The sequence below is a fragment of the Equus quagga genome, chromosome 16 (genome assembly GCF_021613505.1).
Source record: "Equus quagga isolate Etosha38 chromosome 16, UCLA_HA_Equagga_1.0, whole genome shotgun sequence".
Taxonomy (NCBI): Eukaryota; Metazoa; Chordata; class Mammalia; order Perissodactyla; family Equidae; genus Equus; species Equus quagga.
In genome coordinates, this window is record NC_060282.1 from 30,694,853 (window position 1) to 30,705,981 (window position 11,129).

General features: G+C 35.3%; 1 long non-coding RNA gene across 1 annotated transcript in view; it reads right to left on the bottom strand.

Annotated features, from left to right (window-relative positions):
• Window positions 1-4,107, bottom strand: part of LOC124228091 (uncharacterized) — a 63,560-nt gene extending 59,453 nt beyond the window's left edge. The window contains exon 1 of the long non-coding RNA XR_006885632.1: window positions 4,033-4,107. This is a non-coding gene — a long non-coding RNA (uncharacterized LOC124228091). The remainder of the gene's footprint in view (window positions 1-4,032) is intronic.
• Window positions 4,108-11,129: the final 7,022 nt, after the last annotated feature.

Below are 11,129 nucleotides of genomic sequence, written 5' to 3' on the forward strand. Positions count from 1 at the left end.
GACAGATTTTTAAAGTTTTCTCCAGCTCTTGAAGTCTAAAACAGATTTTCATAGTAAAAGTCTATTTGTCATCATGGTTGGAAATGGGATATGCTGATGGGTTACTGAACTTAAAGAAGTAGATAAAAGTTAAATATACGCAACAGTGAAAATACTCTGAATTTACATTCTGTCTTTTTCCCCTCGCATTAGTTTGTTCTGACTATTTCTCCATGACTAAATTGCATTTTCCTCCACTCTACCTATGCAAGTTCTAGTTCATCCTCAAGACCTAATTCAAGTCTAACATTCTGCTTGAAGGTTAATTGTTATAACCCCTGTTAAACTCTCTGTCTTCTGATTATTATACTCATAGCCCCAGCCATATGGTTCTAAGTTTAATTATTCTCTATTTTTTCATATGTTAGTCTTATCTCCCCATGCAGACTGTCAATTCCTTGAGGAAAGTTAAACTACTGTGAATTTTGGTGCTACTCCTTCTTTCACCACTTTCTAGCTGTGTGACCTTGAGTAGGTTCTTGAAAAACACTGTGTCTGAGTATCCTTGTCTCTAAAATAGAACTAACAATACTAAGCATGCTTGGTTGTTGGGACACAGTAGATAATCAATAAATACTTGCTGATGGATCACTATTTCCTTAATGATTTGAGAAGTATTTTTTAAATATTTCAGGATCATCATTATAAAAATCAGTTTCCACTGGACAGCATTTTAAACCTAAGGATAAGATAGTCAGGTGATGTAGTACTGATCTTGCTTTAGATATTGATGTTTAGGAAAAAAAATCCCTCTTAACAGTTATACTTGCTTTGTCTCTACCTGTCTCAAATAAAAGAGAAGGGCCAAAGAGAAATCTGTTTAAGCTTTGATGAGTGTTTCTATTCAAAATAAAGTGGAATTTACCATATCTTCACTTTATGAATTGAATACGTCTTCTGAAAATCCATAAGAGGCAAAGAGGGCATGTTGATAGAATCTTTATAGGCAAGTATTTAGATACCTCAAGCTTTTGATACATCATTCAAAGAAGGGGTGAGTAGTAGGATTGTAAATACCGCCAAATGAATATGATTAGGGCAGGCCAAAATACCATTCATCTCAGCTGTCCTTCCCTCTGGTGTAGTGCAGAATAGTCCTTTGGGGTTAATGGACTTAGCTCACTAGAAAGTTTTTCCTATTTTATCTTCTAAGAGTAACAAAACAAAAGTGAATAGGAAGAAAGGTTAGTGAAAACCTGCTTACCTTTAATTGCTAACACTAAGATGTAAAGAAAAAACTTCCAAGCTAGAAGAGTGTTTTCTATTTGTGTGTATGAATTCTATCATTTTGTTGGCTAATGAAAGTTAAAACACTCAGTATAGTTCCTGTAGAAAGACCACAAACAACTAGGCACTTTATTGTTACCATCCGACATATAACATGCTGAAAGAACAACAGGTAACAAAACCAGGGACATGTTCTTCTTACTGTACACACCACAAGATTCAAGACCCCAAGTTATGGAACTAAATGTTGCTGTGATTCAGCAAGCACATGACAAAAAGGCTACACAATATGAGAAAATGACTACAGAGGAAGGCAGGATTTGCCAGCAATACAACTGGAAAAGTAATTCTCTAAAAAACTTAGCTTGGATATGAGTTCAGCTTGGATCTGAAAGGAGGAATTGCCCAGAATTTTCTGAATGCTAGCATTGCTGGAAAGACATGTAGCTCCACCAAGCAATGCAAGTTTTCTACCCACTCATAATAACTCAGGGTGAGGAAGATGATTCTGAAAAAGTCATTCCTGCTCCTTTGATTTCATACTGAATCCTGGAGTTTAGTATTATATGAGCTCAACTAATTGAAGAGAAGCCAGATTATATCACCCTTGATTATCTAACTTTAGAGAAGAGGATTAAAGACACAGACAATCTAAAACTATGACAGGACAAAGGTCATTCATCTTCTCTACTATTGCCAGTGTGATCTTTCTTTAAACCCTGCCCCTGCTCAACAACTTTCAATGGTTCCTTATGGCTGATAGGAGACAATGTAAATTTGGTAGCAGGATATACAAGCCTCTTTATGATTTGGCTACTTCCTATTTTTCCAACTTCAGCTATCACCACTTTCTCTCAGATATCTTGAAGTCTATCTATACCAAAATACTTGTATTTACCTGAACATACCTACTCTTTTATGCTTCTGTCCATTTGCCTGAAATATCCTAGCCTCTCACCACTATTCTTCCTGAATTAAGCAGGGAGTAGGCTAATTTACCATAATAAATACTCCCCTCAGTAAATAAAATAACGTTATTATATTATACATATAGTATATACAAAATAATATGACTGCCTCTTTCTTATATATAAAATTATATAATTTTATATCTCCCTCATATAACAATCCAGAGGTGGGTTGGCAGAGCAGCTCTGTCATTCACAACATGCAGCTCCCATAGCTCTGTGTCCAAGGCAGCTGCTCCAATTCTCATCAAGTCACAGCTAGTGGCAAAAGGGAAGGAGGATATGAAGGCCATCAATTTCCTTTCTTAAGGAAGTGACCCAAAGTTGCATAAATTAGTTCTCATATAACCACTGGCCCAAATTTAGTCACATGGATACACCTAGTTGTGAGGAAGGCCAGAAAACATAGTTTCTAGCTGGGCAGCTTTGTGACCTCCTAAAAGTCCTGGGGTTCTCTGACCAAAAGAAAGTAGAAATAGATTTGAGGTAATTAGATGTCTCTGCCACACTTCCTTAAATATCGACACCATATTATGACTTATATCAAGACTTTGACCGTCTAGGAAATTAAGACTGTGTGTATTACCAGTAAGATGGTAAGATGAATCTGAAAGACCCATGGTACAACATCAAAAAGAATCTCCCACCATCTTTTGGCACAGTAGGGGGTAATAGTGCCCTTATCTGAATGAAAACTTGGGTAGTCCCTTCATTTTTATTTCTTCTGATGTCAATTTGGAAATAGAATGTCATATGCTTACTTAGTTTGCAAAAACACAGTCTTGATTTAGAAATTAAAAGAGCCAACCCAATATATTCGCCAACACTTGTCTTCATTCAAAGGTAAGAATTTCTTCCACCTCCCCCAGGTAGGCTTGGCTGCAGATAGAGTGTAGAGAAGTGGGTGTGACTTGCCTCTTCTCCCGTTCTTACTCATTCTCTACACAACTTACTAGCTGCTATTCCTGAGTCCACCTTATTAATGCTCCCTCACTGTTTCATACCATCTGTATCCTCTTTGAGTGATAAAACAGATTTCCAGATATTTCATTTGAAATCTTTACCTTGGTCTAGATATTCACTTGTAATTTTAAATCTACTAAAGCATTTTTGAATATATGTCAGTCTCCTCCACCAGACCAGGAGCTCTCTGAGCTCCAGAACTGCAACTCTAGTAACTGGCACACAATTTTTTAAATGAATTCTCTGAACCCTCCAATATGGGTTAAGCTGCTCTTTCTGTGTATTCCCTAATACTTGGATGTACTTATACCCATTTGAAGTCCTTATTTCTGTGTATTCTAATTGCCTATTTACATGTCTGCTCTCCCAGTCAACTGCAAGCTTTTTGATGGCAGGCATTATGGATTTGTATGTGGCCAGCACTTAGAGTGCTCAATAAATAAGTGCTCAATAAATATTTAGCTAATGAACATTGTTTCCTCACAAGAGGAATTAGCAAAGAACTATAAGGCTCGGTACCTCTCCTAAAGGAGTAAACAGTTTTATTGAAAAGATACTTACCTCCTCTTCCATCCTTAATCTTCCACCCTAGCATTTTCTAATTCCACTACTGACCTGTTTAAATACTGCAGTTATAATCCTAGCATAATATATGACTGAAGTGAATTATCACTAAAGCATTAATTGCACTTTGGGGAATGAATGTCAAGGAATTAATCCAACATACATAAATGGCTATAGTCATGCAATTGTCTACTACAGCATTATTTATAATAGCAACAAGGGAAAGGAAGGGTAGACAGAAATATACAATAATAAATAATTAAATACTCACTTGAAGAAGTAGTTTTTTAATGGTAATAAATCTTCTGTAATAGCACATGAAGTACCTACAACATAATGCTTAAAAAAAACAAGCAGAAAAAAAGTTAATGTCTGCTAGAATTACAACCATGCAAATATATGTTTATTGAAAAACAGTTAGAAGGGAAAACACCAAAAGGATAATAGAAATCATGTGACAGCAGCATGATTATAGGTGGCCTTTTACTTTATCTTCCAAACTTTCTGTAGCACTGCTAAATTAGTAATGTGTTTTCAATTTACTTTTTTTTTTTTTGAGGAAGATTTGCCCTGAGCTAACTACTGCCAATCTTCCTCTTTTTGCTGAGGAAGACTGGTCCCAAGCTAACATCCATGCCCATCTTCCTCCACTTTATATGTGGGACACCTACCACAGGATGGCTTTTGCCAAGCAGTGCCATGTCCACACCCGGGATCCAAACCTGCGAATCCCCGGCTGCCAAGAAGCAGAACGTGTGGACTTAATTGCTGTGCCACTGGGCCGGCCCCTCAACTTACTATTTTTAAAATTACCTTTGAAAAAGACCTTCAGTTGTCTATCTTTTGAGGTAACTAGTTAGAGGTAGAGCTTAAAACCAGGATGCAAGTAGAAATGTTTGCATTTTTTTGCATTCAACACCACGCTAGGCACTGTGGATATAAGAATGAATTAAATATGGTCTCTATCTTTGAAGATTTTCAAATGTACAAGGAAAAGGTTCTTTCAAAAATATAGCTATGGTATATATATACAATGGAATACTACTCAGCCATTAAAAAAAGACAAACTCATCCCATTTGCAACAACATGGATGGACCTGAAGGGTATTAGGCTAAGTGAAATGAGCCAGACGGAGAAAGAAAAATGCCATATGATTTCACTCATATGTGGAATATAAACAAACACATGGACAAAGAAAACAGTTCAGTGGTACCAGGGGAAGTCGGGGGTGGATACAGGAGGTGAAGGGGAGCACTTATGTGGTGACAGAAAAGAAATAATGTACAGATGAAACTTCACAATGATGTAAACTACTACCAATTCAATAAAAACAATATATAGCTATGATACACTGTTATGAACCCAATTATTAGTATGAATATGTAATGTGACTCTCAGAAGAGAGAGTGATTAATTCAGTTCTGCCAAGGAAATCTTCATAGAAGAGGTAGCATTTAAATAGGGCTTTGAAGAACAAGTAGGAGTTCATCAGAGAAAACATAAGCAGATCTTAAAACTTATAGCATAGTAACCAATCAGGATGGTGGCTGAAATACTGAGAAATAAAAATGAAAACTAACATATTGAATGCCTACCACACGTGAGCACCTTAAATAGACTATGGGTAATTTAATCACCACAAAAATTCTAGGAGTTGGAAACTATTATTGTTCTTATCAACCAATTTATTGATATGGAAACTATTCTTGGTAAGTTAGAAAACCTGTCTGAGCAAATTACACAGAAAGTGGTAAGGGTGGAATTTGCATCCAGGTCTGTGTGACCCTAAGGTCCTACCCTTACCTACCAACGATAAAAATCAAGAAAATTAGACCTAATTCCACAAGAAAGGCAAAATAATCAAAGATTCCTAAGGTACTTTTGGAGGCTAGAGAGATTGGAAGACCAGTTAGGAGCATAATGCAATAGCTCAGTAAAGCTCTGAATCAAGAAAATGAAAAGAGAATGGAGAAGAGACATTCAAGAAGCATTTCAGAAGTAGAACCACAGAACTCAACGACTATGAAGAGGAGGAAGGAGTTTAAAGTTTATACTTTGGTGACTAAAGGATAGTAAATAAATTAACCAAAAAAGGGAACACAGGTATAAGGAAAAATAATGAAATTGTTTGGGGCAACTTGAATTTAAGGTGTCAGCAGTACATCCCAATGAGCATATCCAAAGGCAGTTATAAGCACAGCCAATGGACAGAATTATCTTCTAGAGTTCTCCTGATGTTTTCACTCAGTTGAAATTCTACATTTTAGTGGAATTCCTTTTTACCTTGATACTTGGTACAATTAACAGTTTAAAAATAAATCATTTTGGGGAGCTGGCCCGGTGGCACAGTGGTTAAGTTCGCACGATCCACTGCTCGGCAGCCCGGGGTCCACCGGTTCAGATCCCGGGTGTGGACATGGCACTGCTTGGCAAAAGCCATGCTATGGTAGGAGTCCCACGTATAAAGTAGAGGAAGATGCGCATGAACGTTAGCTCAGGGCCAGTCTTCCTCAGCAAAAAGAGGAGGATTGGTAGCACTTAGCTCAGGGCTAATCTTCCTCAAAAAAAAAAATCATTTTGAAATAATGAGAATTCACTGTTTGATGAAAATGAAAAATGAAATGAAAAATACATTATTTTCTTAATTAGCAAAACCAAAAAAAATCCACATTTAAAAATCATGCAAAACATGAAATGACCCACACAATTTTAGTTCTTCTAAGGACAAATAAACTGTAGAAATATATTTATGCAGCTCAGTTGGTAGCATTCCAGTTAATTCATCAATAAATGTTTATTGATAACCGACCGTGTGAAAGGTACTATGCTAGGAATTTACATTTCAAGAAAGACTCCTTCCGGATGATGGAAGTGATAGCATGCATGACGTATCTAAATGTCTTGAGATAAGAATTAGGCAACTAGGAAGAGTTTGGGTTTGAATTAGTAATAATTGCAAGAAAATAAAATAACAAGATTGGGAACACAAAAAGTTGTCCAGGAAGAAGAAGCAATTTAATTTAATATTTGGACCAGCTGTAATAGCATTTCCATAGTCAAAATGATATAAAATTATAAATATTAATATGATCAAAATTACAATGCTAACTGTATCGGGAAGATGGGGATGTGGGAAAGGTGTTTATATGTGGCAGGGATGGAGGAAGAGAGCTAAATCCTCATCTTCCATAATGGCAAGTCAATATATAATGCTTAAAACTTAAAGATCAAACAGAAACAACACAAACTTGGTAAGTAAAGACGGCAATGTAATGGCAAAAGTCAAATGGACATAAGTTAACAGGATGAAGCAATGACTTTATAGAACCATTTGACTCTTTAAGCTATGTGTATGTATAATTTGATAATAATGAAAATGAACAGCCATGATTTACAGACCATGGTGAATTTCTGAGTAGAAGAACAAGCTTGTTCTAAATCTATTAAGAAAAGTTTCTGTTAGCATGATTAAAAAAGAGAGAGAAGGAAATCAGTTGGAAATCTAGTCCCCTAGTTTAAAGGAAATATAGTAAAGATTTGAACCAAGTTAGTGTCGGTGGGATCAGAAGGAAAGGGGACTATCTATAAGACACTTCAGAAATAGAATCACAAGGACTTGGAGATTAATTGTATATAGAGGTGCAGAGGAGGATGTGTAGAACAATTCAGAGGATCTTTAAGATAATTCAGAAGTTATAACCCAAGTTACTAGGCGGAGCTGCTCTCTGGGTAGTTTTTCCTATTGATTCACAATAATAACATATTATTATTATGTTATATATAAATATATAAAACATATACAATTTTTATTATAATATAATTATAAATAATATATTTCTGGAGAGATACTAATATATAAAATATATATATTCTGAAGAGAGATTTATCCCTAGTTGATTATATGTATTTCAAGTATCACCTCCCAGTGGCTTATTTTTTCACTTTCTTTACGGTGGTTTTTGTTGAAGAGAAATTCTTAATTTAATCTCGGGGTTTATTTGGCTTTCTTGATCTGAGGATTAGTGTCTTTTAATAATTCTGAGGAATGCTTTTTGAATACTGTCTCTTTCTGCTTGGCTCTATAAACGCCTTCTAGACCTCTGACTAAAAGTATATTAGACTTTCTCCCTCTTTTCTCCACAAGTATTTCTCTCTGGACTATATTTTGGATAATTTCTTCAGAAATTACTTCACCAATTCATTCTTCTGCTGTGTCTAATCTGCTGATTAATATTTTCAATATTTTAATTTTAATTATTATATGATTAATTTCTAGAATTTCTATTTAGTTATTTTTCAAATCCACTTGTTACCTATTTATGTTTTCAAGTTTTTATTTCTTTAATCAAATTAAATATGGTTGTACATTCTGTCTGGTAATTCTAATGTTTATAGTTTTCGAGGGGGTCTATTGTTTTGGTTGATTTTTACTTATGGTATCTCGTCTCCTTAGGTGCTTTATGACTTTTTACTGTGAGGATTCATTTTTCTTGACATCCTATCAGTGGAATGTGGTTGAACCTAGACTGAAGTTGAATTCTCTAAATAATTCTCATTTGTTTCTGCCAGTCATCTGGGGCCACTAGCAGCTGGAAACATTCTAGGCTAAACTCTCCACTTGAGACTTTTTCAGACCCATTGAGGGCCAGCTTGTATCTATAAATTCTCAAGGATGCTTTTACTTACTATTCATTTACCTAGCATTAGTATTAGTACTGGCAAATTTCCTTGGCATTTCTTTCTTTGTGTCGCTTCTACACATATCAGCTTTGTGAAGGGTGTTCTATTAGGTTTCCTATCATGGGTGGATACTGAGTTTTAACTCATATCCCCCATGTCCCAAGAAGATGTTGAAATGGAAAACTAATATTTCAAGATTCAGCAGAAACTCTCAGAACAAAAACTAGGTTTGGCACTTATCTTTTACAGTTCCTGGCTTACTTTGTTTTGAATTTTACTTTTTTTGCCAACTTATTAATGCTTTTTAAACATATTTTCATCCAGTTTTATTTTATTTTATCCAGTATTCTTTTTATCTGTTCAAAAGATACTTTAGGGTAATTAATCTCCAAAAATACACATCCAGATCTCCATTATCCTTTAGGGGTCAACTCAACTTTCTTGCTTCCACCTTGTAGTATACCTTCTGTTTTAACTCTATTCTACTGCTTATAGATCTCTGATGTAGACTCTGTAGTTCTCTAGTATGGCATACTATGCTTCCTTGCTACAGTGAAAGGCTAAACTGATTTAGTCAATACACGTAGCTAAACCAATTCGACACTGCTAACATGGCAGTACAAGTACTGGTACATTGTCTCCGGCTTCTGAAAAAAAAAAAAAAAGACAGTAAGTGGCTTCTAATAAACCAAGGATCACGATAGCTAGTGTAGAACAAAAGGACTGTGAGGCACCACTGATGTATACAGTGCTTTTATTTACTTCCTGTGTCAGTGTTTTTTCAGATGCCCTATGTTGTAGAGAGGCTGATATTTGGATAAGTAAAGCTGCATTGCACATAAGAGGCAATTTCAATAACTTGGGTTAGCTTATAGCTATCAAAACTGTACTTATTTGAAATAAAATTCATTGGTTTAATCATAATATCTGATTTTATCAGTAAATACACATGTGTATGTCCAAAGGTGACTGTTTGTGATGACTGCTATTTCAGTAAAGGAACTAAGTTCAGGCAAAAACCACACTGTTGATTCCTATAATTAAGCAAGGTTAAAGATTAGGAGAGATCAGTAGTTGGAAGGGAATTAAAATCAGAAAAAGGGAAAGTGAGGAGACACCTGCCACTTGAGAAGAGAAACAGGATGTGGTCCTCCATGTTACCAAAAGCATCAGTAATTCACACATTCACCATGAGTGTGAAAATAGACCTACCAATATTAGTATGGAGAAGCTTTATTTTTTGTGCAGAATAAGGTTGGATGATTTTCCCAGCTACAGTGTTTCACAGTAAAGAATTACTTCAAACAGCACTAAGTAAAGGTCCTATATTCAGATAGAATCATGGCAAATTGAGAAATCAAAAGCAAATCAATAATTTGCATGTCCAGCCTAAAATTTAATGTCACAAAAATGGTTTGTTCTTAATCCAGCTAGCTAATAAATATGTCTAACCACTCTTATATTGCGTATGAATAAAATAGTAATGTAGAATAAGGAAATAACTTTTAAGCTCAATCAATAGAAACATGAGATAACTGCCTGAGAACTAAGAGAATGTACTTTTGATCCTGTACAAAGGAAAACTTATTCTTACTTATATTATGCATTTAAAGTAAAGTTAGAATTACACAAACATCTAAATTCATGGTGTTGAAGAAATGAAGAGAAATACAATTGAAGGAAGAACTCAGCCACTACTCAAAGATTAGAGGGATTGATAGATTTAGCATATTCTAATTTTTCTACTTTCTGAACATAATTAGATCCTGTTATTTTGCTCACCAGAGATCCACACAAACACAGACTTGGGCATTTTAGTGCCAATGAGCTTTACACTTAACATAAACTTTGGGTTGAGCCATAGCTTTTTTTTCCCCTGAATCAATTTTTCTCCCTCAGTTAATCATAAGAAAAAAGAAACTGTAAGAGCTAGCCAGATGCTTCAGTGCTGAAGGAAATTGTTTTGGTGTAATCCAAAAAGAGCAAAAAAGCCAGGAAATTTGGAAAGCTCAGGCCATTTTAGATCACATCCACTCTACTGCACATAGGCTGTGTGACTCCTGTTTTGCAACTTCCAAAACAGCTATATATACCATACAGGTTCAGCATTTAAGTCTTAAATATATGTGGCCTGAATTGGCTTCCACAAGCTGGCTACCTTATTTCAGGCAATCCAAATCAGCCACAGTGTTAAACATCCTTCTAACTAAATCAAACTGAGTGCAAAACTGCCAGGCAAGCAAATGGCAGAATAGGACCCTTATGTTTAAAGATGCAAGAACTAGTTACTGACTCATTTAAAGATGCAAGAACTAGTTACTGACTCATTTAAAGATGCAAGAACTAGTTACTGACTCGTCAAAGAAAAAACTGGATTTGTAACAAGGCTTCAATTGATTAAAGCGAAACTGAATGATCCTAAAAACTCAGTAAACACCACAGCAATTCAGAGATGGGTTTAGAGATTGAGGAAGAGAAAAATAATCATTGACACTTAAGATACTTCGTCAGCTAAGGAGGACATTTTTCATCATAGGTACGATCAGATTCTACCTCTGACCTCAGTACTGTTGATTTTAGTACTGTTGAATTCCTTTCCTACTAATATCTTTGTTCATTGGGAATTTAAATTGTTAAAAGTATAGTGTTTTGGGGTATAGAATGTTTTCTACAAGCAACATAATTTA